The 14,816-nt window shown below is 41.8% G+C and overlaps 1 long non-coding RNA gene across 1 annotated transcript; it reads right to left on the bottom strand.

Annotated features, from left to right (window-relative positions):
• Positions 1 to 9,333: 9,333 nt before the first annotated feature.
• On the bottom strand, positions 9,334 to 10,128 carry LOC129633675 (uncharacterized). Its single transcript, XR_008705212.1, has 3 exons — positions 10,032 to 10,128; positions 9,538 to 9,654; positions 9,334 to 9,452 (listed from the first exon to the last, which is right to left on the bottom strand). It is a non-coding gene; the product is annotated as an uncharacterized LOC129633675 (long non-coding RNA).
• Between the last annotated feature and the right edge of the window lie 4,688 nt (positions 10,129 to 14,816).

Below are 14,816 nucleotides of genomic sequence, written 5' to 3'. Positions count from 1 at the left end.
GGCCTGGTGACTGGCAGGAAGAGACGCATCGCTGTATTTTGAGCCCTCTTGATTTGGAGCCGGCGACGGCTAGGGACAAAAGTTCTGGAACTTCTCAGCTGAGAAGGGCGGGAAAAGCTGCTTTCGGCCGCCTGCGCCGAGTCTGCGTGAGGAACTTGAGGCGATTGCCGGCCGAGTAGGCGCGAGGGGATCCCTTCAGCGATACTACACCCTTCACTCCTGCTCAGGCGAACCTCAGTAGTAAGATTTCTCTAGTCCGTTTTGTACCTGTTTTTACCGAAACACGGCCCCGCTCTGCTCCAGCTTAAGTCGTCAGTACCCAACTCCCTTCGGGAGTCTTGTCCGTTTCTTCTGTAATGTTCGTAGGTCTATGCTATGCTGTGCTATGCTAAGTCACTTAAGTCGTGTCCGACTCTGTGCGACCCCATAGACGGCAGCCCACCAGGCTCCCCAGTCCCTGGGATTCTCTAGGCAAGAAAACTGGAGTGGGCTGCCATTTCCTTTTCCAATGCATGAAAGTGAAAAGTGCAAGTGAAGTCGCTCAGTCATGTCCGACTCTTAGCGACCCCATGGATTGCAGCCTAACAGGCTCCTCCGTCGATGGGGTTTTCCAAGCAAGAGTACTGGAGTGGGGTGCCATTGCCTTCTCCGTCGTAGGTGTATAAACGCTGACTATTCCGCAGAGTATTTTGGCCTCCTTCCTCCCGAATTGCTTTCCAGAGTGGCTCCCTCATTTCTTTAATACTCTCATGAGTTTCCAGCTTGGAAACAATGTTTCAATTTGATGCCATTTCTGTTTTCCCCATTGATACTGACCAGCGTTTTTGGCCTTTCTCAAGCAATAGAAATTGGCTAGTGACAAGAAATTCAGGGGAGGCTCTGTAGAGGCTCATGTCTCTATCTTGGGATGTTGAAATTCTATCCTTTAATTAAAGCTGAATGAAATAATAGCTCCATCTAGAAATAAGTTTTCCTTTTACTGAATGTTCATTATGCTTTGGAAACCATTCTTAATCTGTTCATTCAGTATCAGTTTCTCAGTTGGAACTTCTATTTATGTACAAGTCTTTTCTCCCTTCTAGACCATAACCATTCATTTCTGCATCCTGAGTGTGTAACGCAGTGCTTTGTATAAAATAAGCACTCAGTAAGTGTTTGTGGAATGAATGATGAACTGTGAATGTTCCAATCTACGTTTTAGAGACATTACCCTAGCTCAAGTGTGAAAGATAGTATGAATGGGAAGATAGGATAGTCTTGGTGTTGGGTAATAAAGGTGAAAGCAAAAAGACCAAGATTACAATAATTGATTGGTATAGTAGTCAAGTGGATGATGGGAGAAAAGGATCAGGAGGAATCTGAAAAGACTCCAATTCTTTAAGTCTTGGAAATTGTAACTGAAAAGGGATGTGCATAGCATGTGTTGGTTTTAAAACCAAAATGAGCTCAGAGCTCAAAAAAGATTTTTAAAATTTGAAATAGTAGTGAAATATTCAGAAGAAAAATCTTAGGGGGGTTTTAGAAATACAGGACTAAAGCTGATGAAAGAGAAGCTGTACCTAAATAGGTAAATGTGTGAGTCATCCGTGAAGAAACAACAGTTGAAAACATCAGGGTATATGATCTTTCCGAAGGAGAAAGTATTTATAGAGAAAAGCGGAAGGCCAAACCTACAGCTCAGGAAATAACCCATATTTAGGAAGGGGGAATAGGAAATAATAAACTTGAAGGGGAAATTGGAATAAAGATGGGTAGCAATGTAATAGTTGAAAAACTCAGGTAAATGCTTGCCTGGTTGGTATCGGCAGAGACGATATTTGGGAAATCAGTTTTTGAGTCCAGCTTTCTGATTTCCTTGTGACTTTATTATAGTGTTATTTCTAGGTAATGAGAATTTACATAGAAAAGAGTATATTTCTTTTCTTTAAATTCCAAAACTGCACTTAGGAGCTCCTAGGCTTCAGAGAGTTTCTGTGAAAAACTGGGGATGCCAGCCAATTTTAAAATTAAACTATTTATGCACATAATATTTTCTCATATTCTGATATCTTGTCAGTTACTATATTTCACTTTCTGGCATCACTGAGAAATAATCTGTTCCGTGAAAGGGAATTTTCCAGTTAACTGACAGCCTTTAAGCATCAAAACTTGTTCACTGTGAACCACTTCTCTAGAAATATACGTAAAATATAGTACTTATGTTCACTGGAACCACTTTTCTAGAAATATACGTAAAATATAGTACTTACTTCTGTACCGTAACCAGAGTAAGTGGGCCATAATTTAATCTTTGCTTGGCAATTAAGGATAATTGTTACAGCATCAGCTGCTTGCCCAGTGGCTCAGTGGTAAAGAATCCACCTACCAGTGCAAGAGGTAAGAGTTCAATCCCTGAGTCATGAAAGATCCTATGTAGAAGAAAATAGCAACCTATTCCAGTATTCTTGCCTAGAAAATCCCAGTGGTCAGAGGAGCCTGACTACAGTCCGTGGGGTCACAAAGAGTCAGACACGACTTAACAACTAAATAACAAAAGGAATAGCAATTCTATTCTGCTGGGTAGTAATGTGTTTTGGGCCTGTTAATACCTATGGAAAAAATTACCTTTTATTAGTTGACTTTGCTGTTTCTGTTATTACTGTTGTAGCTCAGTATTTTATCTTCTCATAGCTTTATAGATTGACCTAATTTGAAGCTTCACTTTGACCCAGAGATCTAGAGGCAAACGCTTTAGCAGAAGTCCCAGGGGGAATTGTAGCAGCAAAGAGTTTTCTGAGGCTGTGAGTGAATTTAAGACAATAATCATTTCTTAAATGATTAAACCGGAGCTGAAGAGGCAATATAATTTATTCAAAGGAACAGCCAGTAAGTGGCAGAACAGGATTTGGATCAAGTCTGTGATACTTAAGAAGGCCTTGCTTTTTCCTCAGTGAAACACTGTTTTCTCCTTTTCATTCTCTACTGTACAAGTCTCGAGCCACATTAAACAACTTTGCTGCTGCAACACAACCCGGACTCTTCCTCTCCACAGTTGATGTGGAGCTCCAGAAAAGAGGAACTCCTGCAACCTCCCCACCAAAAAGTGAACTCCACATGGTACCTGTTTCCTCACATTGCTTACCTTAAAAAAAAAAAAAAAAAATGTCTTGAAGTTGTATTTCATAAGCAGAACCCAAGTCAAATGGCTTGTCCCTGGCTTAAAGGAAGACTCGGCCAGTGAACTTCTAGTATCATCCTTGGAGAGAGAGTGTCATCAGGTAGTAAATTGTCTGAACAGAAAGATATTCAAAAGATGCTGGGCAGCCCAGAAATATGACATTTATTCACTTTAGCTTAATCACACTTTGCCTTGTATTATGGTTCATTATATATATATATAAAATCACAAAATTGAAGTGGTGAAAGGATCATCTGGTTGAATGCTTTTTTTTTCCCCCTCTTAATAAACACCCCCAGAGATTAAATGACTTCTCCAAGGTCACAGAATTGATCAATGACAGAACTAGACCTATAACCTACAGGCATTCTTCATTAGTTTGACATCTTTTTGAGTGTTAGATGCCAGGTACTGTTCTAGGCCCTGAAAACATCAATGAATAAGGATAAAAGCCCTGCCCTCATGGAGCTTCTATTTCTAGTGGGGGAGATAGACAATTAAAAAAATGAATATGTATGTGCTATGAAGAGTAATTAAGCACAGTAAGAACACAGAGGGTAACAGGCTGCCGCTTTGGTTAGCATGGTCAGGGAGTGTGTGCGTGATAGTTTTCGTCTCAGCCCATTTCCTTATATGGTGGAGTCCCTCTTTTCTCTCCTATCATGAATATAAAAATTGAATACTTTGTTTATTTTTAACATCCATACCATTCACAAGGGAGTAAAAAAATCTCTCTCTCATTTCTGGGGCAAGGCAGATTTGCTGAGTTTGTAGTTTCATAGACTGTGCCCAGTGGCACAATTTAACTTCTGTTTCTATAGCTTGAGTTGGAATTACGGGCTCCTAAACGTTCTTTCGTCTTTATATTGTGTTATTCAAACCCATTCCCCCTTTCCACCCCACCCACTCTACTGCATCACAAACACACCAGAGCACAAGGGTTGAACTCAATAAATAAGTTCCCAAAAGAGAATTTAAAAATTATAATCTTCCACTCATTTTTTCTGACCTGCAGAAAATCTCATCATGTTTCCCTGCTCTGATTTTATCTTCTGCAAAATGGGAATAATAACCTTTGCTGATTGTCTGCTTTGTAAGATTCTTGTAAGAATTAATCATTGCGTGTATAAAGCACTTTAGGCGCCAGTGAAGAAAGATGCTATGTAAATTATAATGATAAAGTTATTATATGTTACATAAAGGTTTAATCTCCAAAAGAGAAACATTTCAAGTTATAGGAGGCATTGGTTTAGAGCCACATTTGTACTCCTGTGGCTTTAATTACATGGAATGGTTTTTATCAGAGATTATAGGATCTTAATCCAGTTCTCCACCTCAGGGTCGGCCTCCCACATCCAGAGTCCTTTGTCTAGGGGCCTTTATTCAGGACACTGCAGAAAGCAACCCAGTGTTTGTTTCAAGTTTGCTAGCTATCTGAGTATTTCTAATTATCCTAGAAGCCAGTTGATATTGTTAAATAAATCACAGAAGGAGAGATAAGCAATCTTGGGGATGACAGAACTATGAATTGGTCTTAGTAGGTTGGACTTAAAGTCTTTTCCAGTTCTAAAGTGTGTGATTGTGATATGAAGGTGTTTTTTCCTCCTTTTCCCTAATGTTATATGAGTTAAGGATACAAGCTATGTTTTCCAAGTAGACATAATTTCTGCCTATTTCTATTCCATTTGACAGGCCCATCCACGGCTAAATGATGGCTCTAATCTTCATTATCCTTCCTTTGTATTTTCGGTGACTGTTTTCTCTGTGTGCTCCACCATCTAGCTCTAGTCATCAGTGCTTGGTCCTGTCCACCTCTTCCTCAGATGTGTGTATTACCCTTAGAAAGGACCTTGGAAGTGTGTGGAAAGGCCAAGAGGCTTGTCCACAATTTACTGTCAGCCGCTCCTTCCCCCTAACACCATACTCTCCCTCCAGGTACTTTTCTAGAATGTTTTCCAGTGAAGTGATGCTCACAGTTTTGAGTGTTCAATGCATTTTCCAAGCACTGGAAAGAGGCATGAGTAAGTCAGGATCTCTGTCCGAGGGTGAACTGCTGCTATCTTACCCATTAAAAAAAAAATTTTTTTTTAACATTTATTTGGCTGTGCCAGGTCTTCATTGCAGCGCATGGAATCTTTAGTTGTGGCATACAGATTCTTTAATTGCAGCATATGGGAACTAGCTCCCTGACCAGGGACTGAACCCAGGCCCCCTGCATCGGGAGTATGGAGTCCTAGCCATGGGACCACCAGGAAAGTCCCTTACTCATTTCAAGAGGGAAAATCTCTAGGTCCCATTCCTGGGTTTTGGTAGGCTCACTGTCCTTGGTGACAGGTGGCATAATCTTCCATTTTGTGAAGCCAGCCTTGCCTGGTCATCTTTGAAAAGAAAGGTACAAAAAAGCCCCATTTTCAAACACATATTCAGGCAATGCAAATGTCTTCAAAACAAGTGAGTTAATTCTAGGGAGTAGAAAGAGGACCAGGCAAGGAGTCAAGAAACTTGACTAAATCAAACTATTACTCTGTAGATTATCATGCAGATCACCACCTCTCTGGGCCTTGGTTTTCTCATTTTCTTATTTTGCAGATAATATTGAGGTTTCAATATCAATTCCCTTGATTTCCAAATCTCACAGGGAAAGACCTCTGCTGCAGGGTGACCTCTTTCTGCCCCCTTTCACCTTTTGTCTTCCAGTCTCTTGCTGCTGTGTCTTTGATCAGTGTCCCCTCAGCTCTGCTGAACATCACTCCTGTAGTTATTCCTTCTCTTCTCTGTTTTCAACTCTCCTTCTGTAATGGCTCCTCCCACCCCCACCACACCATGTAAACTTGCTCAAGTTTCTCCAGTCTCAAAACAAAACTGATACCCTGCCTCAATCCTGTGTCCTCCTATAAAGATCTCGGATCTCCTTTCCCCCTCATGGGGCACATCTTACAAAGAGTGCCCACAGCCTCAGCATTCTACCCTCCCCTCTTTTCTGTCCACTGCAGTCAGGTTTCTGCCCACAGACACGCCACTGAAACCACACTGGCAAAGTTCCCCAGACAAAGTTGACCTAGGGCCAAGTTCAGCTGCTGTTGGTTTAAAATCTTCAGTTTATTTAATATCTGGGAAGCATTTGACACTTTTATCTCCTCCCTCCCTTAAACCTTCTTCTCACTCTGTTTTCAGATTTCTCATGATTCTTCTCTGCCCTGGATTGCTGTTTCTTTCTCCTCGGCTGACCCCTTATTCCCCTACCCATGGCCCCCCACTCTGCTCTCCTGGTGTTGCCCTTGGAGACTCAGACTCTTCTATGACTTCAGCTTCCCGCTCTGTGCTGATGACTCAACAATGGATATCCCCAGACATCCATCATATCTGAGCTCTAGACTTGGAAGTATTGCTGCATGCTGGAAATTTCTATCTGGATGTCCAGCAGACATCTCCAGCATGTATCTTAATGTGAATTCTTCTTTCTTCCTGAACCTGTTCATCTGCCTCTATCTCTGTTTTCAGAGAATGATTCTTTCCAGTTACCCACATCAGAAACCTGGAAGTCACCCAGGACTTCTCCTTCTCTCCCATCCTACCCACCCAGGCCTTCCCCAAGTCCAGTGGACTTCAGCTCCTGACCATCTCTTCTATTTATTCACTCCTTTTTTCTTCCATCATTCTGTTAGTTCTGACCCTCATCCCTTCTCATGCAGACCAGGTGATGGCCTCTAACTGGTCCCCACATATAGTCAGTGTATTTATCACAATGTATAATTTGTTTATGTGCACTTAAATGATACGTTCCTTGAGAGGAAGGCTCTATCTTTCATGCCTTGAACATAGAATCTGGCAGCCCATATATATGAACATTTTATGAATAATGTTCAATAAATGTTTATTGATCTTGCCCCTACCTTCTTCTCCATTGTATGTTAGACTAATCTTTTCCTACTTCCTCCCCTCTTAGTACACACTCTACCTAGGTAAAGACTCAGCTCACCTCCTGAGCATAGCACATGTTCCCCAGACACCCGTTTATCACGGCACCTGCATCACCTCATTGAGTCTGTTTTCATGTCCATCTTCCCTGTGAGTATCAGTGCCGGGAGTCTCTGCCTTGCCAATACCTAGCCCCGGGACTGACACACACGAGGCAGTGAAGAAGCCTTGCGACTGTGTGAATGAAGGAGTCAGACTTGCTGAGCTTCAAGTTCTCCAACTCCAAACCTATACAGTTTGACACAAAAACTGACATAATCTCAAAGTTTTCTCCCAGCAGATGGTCAGAACAGTTGAAACACCAATTCAAACAGTTGGCAAATACAAAGGTAAACATTTAAGAAAGTGAGTCAGAATGAAGGTGAATCCTCCAAAAGGAGTGAGAACATTGGCAAAACAGTGTCTCCATGTAGTCACAAGCACCCCCTTTGCATCTGATGGTGGGTTCCATATGTTCCTTTCAAGGCGTGCGACACATATGCCTTGACAGCTTCTCAGGAGGGTGGGTGACAACCTACTGATGACTAGACCCCAGTGGCTAGAAATGAGCTGAAAGCGTGTTATTTCTCTGGAACAAAAATTAATTTTTTTCTTCAGCATTTTAATTTGCTCATTTTTGTAAACTAAATACAAACTTTACTCATTTATTTAATATTTGTTTCTGTTCAGTTAGAACTCTAGGAAAAATCCCTAAAGACTCTTAAGATTTGCGACTTATTTTTTCACTCCACAAGCATTTATTAACACCCTATATATATTTCTAGGCTCAATGTTGGGGGAGTGAAAAGATTTTTTAAAATGTAAAATACAAATCTTAAGATCTAATTGAAGAATCGAGCAGAGGATATGGATGTAGATATGCGTAATGTAAAAGCGCGCATAGTAACCTGATGGAGGGCAGGAAAAGGTAATTCCAACTGGATATTCAAGTACGAGAGGCCTCAGAGTAGAGACAATATCAGCTCAAAGGGAAATCAACCAGGAGAAATTTACTGAAGGTGGTGAATCTCCAATAAGCACAGAAACACACAGAGTATATGCATTGCTGGCAGTAGCACCTGTGTGTAATTTGGATTTGAGGGGTAGAGAGGATGGAGACTGGCCATCCTTCTGTCGAATGCTCTTCAGAGAAAGACTCTGAGACTGCTCCATCTCCCCCTTCAAGCCACCTTGTACTACTCCTCTCTCCCAAGTCCCCTCGGGGGACCCCTGACCCACTGTCATATTTGGGGTATGAGTTGTAATCCTGGCTCACTTGGGGAAATGCACGTCTCCCTTCAGAATTTTGCATGTTCCAGTTAGACATTGCAAGGACTGACTCCGTTTTCCCCAGGGCAAACAGGAGTCGGTCCCCACCCGCAGGTGGGTGGGCATCTCCACAGAAGTCGTCAGCATCTGCAGGTGGGGAGACTAGCCAAGAGAGAGGTTCAGTTTCCTAATTTCTAAAATGCAATTATGATAATCATTTCCACAACCTACAATGTAAGAATGAACAAATGTCATTTTTTCATCACTTTTCCAGACCAAAGGAGAACACTCTGACTTGGCTGATTTGAATAGTAGAAAGAGGTTCTGATGCAAACATTTCACAATAGTCCTGGTAAAACAGCCCTGTCAAACTGTGGACACCTCTACTGCTACTATTTATTGAGTGTTTACTACAGGCCAACCAGCTGGGCAACACTTTTATGTTACCTCATTTTATCCTCACAATAACATACCAAGGTAGATATCTCTTTAAAAAAATTTTTATTACATATTTATTTTTTTGCTGTGTAGCTTGTGAGATCTTAGTTCCCCTACCAGGAATTGAACCTGTGCTCCCTGCAGTCGAAGTACAGTGTCTTAACCAGTGGACCACCAGAGACGTCCCTATCTTCTTTAAAAAAAAAAAAAAAAAGCAAGGCTTAGAGATGACAGATAATTTGTCCAAGGCTACACAAGCAAACAAGAAATCAGGTTTGACCTCAACTCTCCTATTTCCATAGAAGGAACACCAGAGAACTGGAAGAACGACATATTTGAGCCAGAGTGTTTTTTTGAGAAGTAGCTGTGTGACAGGCTCTGTGAGGAGAGAGTAGAATGCAGATGTTCAGTGGCACCAAAAGTTGCTTAAAGTCGTGAATCGTTGCTAACAGTCATGAATCGTACTCTTACAAAAAGTGACTCTTGTGATATGTCAGTTATGTGGGGGGAGGGGGGAGGGGGGAGGAAGAGAAATGATGAAAGCAGCTTTGAACCCACTTGAATATATGGCTAGCACATCGGTGAAGACCTGGGGTAACTGGCCATGGAGCACAGAAGAGAAGATTTCGGCCTAGAAAATGTGAGGAGTAGGAGTGAATAATTAAAATCTCTGTGTCCAAACACCTAACTCTGGGTAATCTGCCTGCTTGACGTACCCCTGGGAAAGGCGGCAGTCCTGACGTGAATAGTGGCTGTGCAGGAACAGCTGGCTCTGTCGCTCTCGTATCAGTCCTCTTCCACAGAAGAGAGGGTTTTCAGGCACTGGTTCAGACCTGCACTGACAGAGCCAGAGTTTAACAGCAAGAGCCACCAGTTTTTGATTCCAGGAACGCTTTACAGTCTATTTGAATTTTAAAATAAATTCCGCACAGCAAGTTGTTGCATTTAAACTGTCAGGTGTAGGCTGGCTAGCCACCAGGCTCAGGGTTCTCAGTGCCAGAATTACTGACATTTATTTAAAAATGGTGTCAAAGTAAAAAAAAAAGATACCTTTAGTGGTTTTGCCTTCCCAACAGCCTCTATCCGTCCCCTCCCCCTCTCTTTCTCTCTGTATGTGTATGTGTGTCTGTTTGTCTCTCTGTCTCCTGCTTTCTCTCCTCCACCCCCCTCCCTTGTCCCTCCTGCCTCTGACCACCACTTCTTCCCTCACCTAGTTCAGAATTCTTAAAGAGCCGAAGGACAGAATCCCCAGCATTAGAAACAGGAACCGTGCCCTGGTGCCCTTTAGGAAGCTGGCACAGCAGGAGGAAGCACTCCGAGCTCCCTCTCGCCTCCCAGAATGATTTTAATTACCTGCACCTGCAGTGTGATCCTGAGCCCACGCCTCAGCTGAAAAATCCAGAAATCAGAGTTGCTCACCAAGGATTGGCTCTGTTAACCAAGCTTATTTAACCAAACCACCATACTGGTTTCTTGTTAGATCAGATACCAGCTTGTTAATTCACAATGAGAAATACACCTTCCCTTCCATCAGTGACTCAGGGTGCCCCTTCCCTGGTGTCTCAGTATCTGGGCACCACTTGGGGCCATGGACTCTGGCCTTGCACCTCTGCATCCCTGGAACACAGTTGGTGCTCCATAAATATTTGCCAGACCGAATTGAATTTTGCCAGGGATAAGATGTGTGTATCTTCAGCCATTTGTAGTCAAACAGAACCTAGAGATATTTTTACCCCACATATTAGTTTAGTCAAATGTTGTTTCTGAGCCACAAAGATCCTTGCAAATACTGCAAGGCAAGATTTATGAAGTAGCCATTTTTAATTTTTTTTTTCTCCACACAGCTGACTTCATCATAAAGAACATTCATCTCAGGGGATTTACCTAGCAAGATATCATTCTACTTCATTTTGCGTTTCCTCTTTTCCTTCACATCCAAAATGAATGCAATAAAGGATCCCACTGTGCCCCAGGTAATAATAGCACAGGCAACTATAGACTGTCCACTGTGTCCCTGAAATAGATTCTTGGGTAGAAAGAACAACAGCGCTGTCATTTAGTGAGTGCTACGGGAAGCAAGGATCGGAGCCGAAGACACAAAAAGACTTATGAGTCAGTGGAGTCCAATTTAGTCTTGATGGAAGCACAAGGCACATTATTAGATCCATTTTCAAGGAAAATTATATTGTTGGAAAGAAGAGTCCTGTCCATTTGTAAAGCCCTGTCACTCAGGTCCCTGGGGATAGGGACCTCTTCTCAGACCCCCAAACAGGCTTTCCCTTTTCTTGGTTCTACAGACCCCATGAACTATAGCCCACCAGGCTCCTCTGTCCATGGAATTCTCTAGGCAAGAATACTGGAGTGAGTTGCCATTTCCTTTTCCAGGGATCTTCCTGACTGAGGGATTGAACCCGGGTTTCCTGCATTACAGGCAGATTATATACCATATGAGCCAGCAGGGAAGCCACTGATATATTAATAAATACTCCTAAAGGTTTCCATACCCATGTGACAGCTCTGTCCTCCCCTTTCCTCCAGCAGGCAGAGTTTCTGATCTGAAGTTTAGGAGGTTTTGTTCAAAACTCTTGGCTGCCATGACCTCTCTCTGAGGTCATTGTGTCCAGGACTCAGCCCTTGACCTCCTCTCATTCTCCATACATGCTCTTCATGTGAATTGTATTTATTCCTGTGGCTTCCACTGCCACTTGTATTGCTGGTACCCTTGACCCTCAGTTATGGTGTATGGTTCTGACTGTATTTAGACATCAGTATATTCTGTGCACGAATCCTCTTCCATCCCTCATTGGATATCCCATATCCCTTTTCATCAGGCTGCCTGTTCAGTTCAGTTCAACATTTACTGCGTATGTTTGGCAGAGTTCTTCTGTAGTTGTTGAGGATACCGAGGTTCCTTTCTATTTAAGTAAATATTCGTCTAATTAATTTGCAGTGTTCTTTATTTTAACTATCCAGTCATTGTAGTAATCCCTGAAGTCTTAGCTATCAGCCTCTGTTCTCTTTCTCTCCCTGCATCCTCCCTAAGATTATTCGTTAGTACAGTTTCAATTTCATAGAGATAATTTTCAAATATCCATATCTGATTCCAGCTATCTTACCTGTCTCATTTAATGTATGCACTTAGATGTCCCTTTGGGTCCTTAAAATAAACAACTGCTGTGGCTTTGGTTTCTGAATCTCTAAAATGCAGAAGTCAATGGGGAGATAGTTTAGTAAGTTGCAATGTGTCAATGCAGTGCAGCTTTTCACCTCTATTTAAAATGTTTACAAACAACTATGGATAATTACTGCATCTCTATTCACTTTCTTAACTCCCTCAAGGAGAATCCCTTTGTTTTCTAATCAGGAAAGAAGTAAGGGAGTGAGATGATCAGTTATGTCTCGAAGGAGAAGGTGGAAGAGAGACAGCAGTTTGCTGTCACCTTCCAGCCACACCTAGTGAATCCCCAAAGATTTCTCAGAACCCTTCAGTTTCGTTCTCTCCTCTCCCTTCCAAATGCACGGCTGTGACAAGAGCTGCCTTGAAGTTGAACCTTTAATTTGCCTTTCTCCCCTTCTCCAAACAGAGTACTTTTAAGACTGTGAGCTGCCTGAGAAAAGAACCATTCACTTCTGTAACCCCAAATAGTAGAAGAGCATGCAGTTATAGAAAGAAGGAGGACGGTCTTTCTGTTCTGTTATAGGACGAAAAAAAGGCTGACTGCAAATCAGCGAGTATAGAGTACTCCATTTAAGTAAAGGCAGGGAAAAGGAACTTTCACCATTTGAAAGGATGTATGAGAACTGGAATGCCTCCGAAAAGGGGACTGTGCACTGGAGGAAGAATGGTTGGAGGGAAACTTTTCACTGTAAACCCTTTTGTACCTTTTGAAATCTAACCCTGTTGAATTTTTCATGATAAAAAATAAGTAACATTTAATTTTTAAAAAATATGTTGAATGTATTTGAAGTATCCAGAATAGGCAAATATGCAGAGAGAAAGCAGATTAGTGTCAGCCAGGGGCTAGGAGGAAGAGGGAATGGAGAGGGATGGCTTAATTGGGTCTGGGCTTTCCTTTCAGAATAACAGAATTACTCTGCAACTGAATAATGGTCATAGTTGCACAACATTATGAATGTACAAAATGCATTGTACACTTTAAAGTGGTTAAAGTGGTGAATTTTGTTACAGGAATTTTACCATAATTTTATATATATGCTAAGTCGCTTAAGTCACTTCAGCCCATATATATGTGTGTGTATATATATTCTTAATGAGGGAATGAATGAATAAAATGCCTATTTACAGATTTATATTAGGTATCAATGAGATATCTGTGTGATGAGGTATCTCTGCTTTGTGAAGTTTTCTGTGGAAAATTCCAAATGTATACAAAAGTAGAACAGTGTCATGGACCCCACTTACCTAGCACTCAGCTTCAGCAGTTAGCAATTCATGGCAAATCTGACTCCATTTATACCTGAACACTTGTCCTCCATACCTACTGGATTATTTTGAAGCAAATTGTACATATTTCAGTATGCATCTCATAAAAGCTATTGACTCTTTTAAAAAAAAAAAAAAGTTTACAGTGCATTATCAACCTAAAAAAATTAAGTTATTCCCTAATGTCATCAAACAGCAGTGTTTATGTTTCCTAGATTGCCTCACAAACATCCTCCTTAGGGCTGACTTATTGCTCTAAGGTTTTAAAGTGACCAATCTCCTTTTCCCAGAACTGACCCGGTCAGCTCATTCTTAGCCATAATGAGATCTGGAGGAATTTAAAGTTTCTTATCTGAACATCTTGAAGTTGGACAAGATGCTATTAAAGTTCTATTTCTACCCAAACATTTTCTAAAGAGTTTCTGATCATCTATTTTGCCTGCTAGGGCCCACAGTGCTGTATGGCAGCAGATGTCAGTCATGAAATGCCAATGTAATGATTGAAATCCGAATTTGAGAGGCCCTAGTTCGGCACTGGAACTCACCAGCAAGGACCTCTTTATTCTCCCTCTTTATTAGTAACTTAACCATTCCTGAAAGTGCAAGTTTGCTATGACCAGTAAGTTCTCTTGGCAGTACTCTATTTGCCTTTGCCCTGCTTCATTCTGTACTCCAAGGCCAAATTTGCCTGTTACTCCGGGTGTTTCTTGACTTCCTACTTTTGCATTCCAGTCCCCTATAATGAAAAGGACATCTATTTTGGGTGTTAGTTCTAGAAGGTCTTGTAGGTCTTCATAGAACTGTTCAGCTTCTTCAGCGTTACTGGTTGGGGCATAGGCTTGGATTACCGTGACATTGAATGGTTTGCCTTGGAAACAAAAAGATCATTCTGTCGTTTTTGAGATTGCATCCAAGTACTGCATTTTGGACTCTTTTGTTGACTATGATGGCTACTTCATTTCTTCTAAAGGATTCCTGCCCACAGTAGTAGATATAATGGTATCTGAGTTAAATTCACCCATTCCAGTCCATCTTAGTTCATTGATTCCTAGAATGTCCATGTTCACTCTTGCCGTCTCCTGTTGGACCACTTCCAGTTTGTCTTGATTCATGGACCTAACATTTCAGGTTTCTGTGGAATATTGCTCTTTACAGCATCAAACCTTGCTTCTATCACCAGTCCCATCCACAACTGGGTGGTGTTTTTGCTTTGGCTATATCCCTTCATTCTTTCTGGAGTTATTTCTCCACTGATCACCAGTAGCATATTGGGCACCTACCAGCCTGGGGAGTTCATCATTCAGTGTCCTATCTTTTTGCCTTTTCATACTGTTCATGGGGTTCTCAAGGCAAGAATACTGAAGTGGTCTGCCATTCCCTTCTCTAGTGGACCACATTCTGTCAGACCTCTCCACTATGACCCATCCATCATGGGTGGCCACACACGGCATGCCTTAGTTTCATTAAGTTAGACAAGGCTGTGGTCCTTATTTAACTTATATGCAGAGTACATCATGAGAATCACTGGGCTGGAAGAAGCACAAGCTGGAA

The sequence above is a fragment of the Bubalus kerabau genome, chromosome 19, assembly GCF_029407905.1.
Source record: "Bubalus kerabau isolate K-KA32 ecotype Philippines breed swamp buffalo chromosome 19, PCC_UOA_SB_1v2, whole genome shotgun sequence".
Taxonomy (NCBI): domain Eukaryota; kingdom Metazoa; phylum Chordata; class Mammalia; order Artiodactyla; family Bovidae; genus Bubalus; species Bubalus kerabau.
The sequence above is the reverse complement of the archived record's forward strand: the minus strand, read 5'-3'. Positions and strand labels throughout refer to the sequence as shown.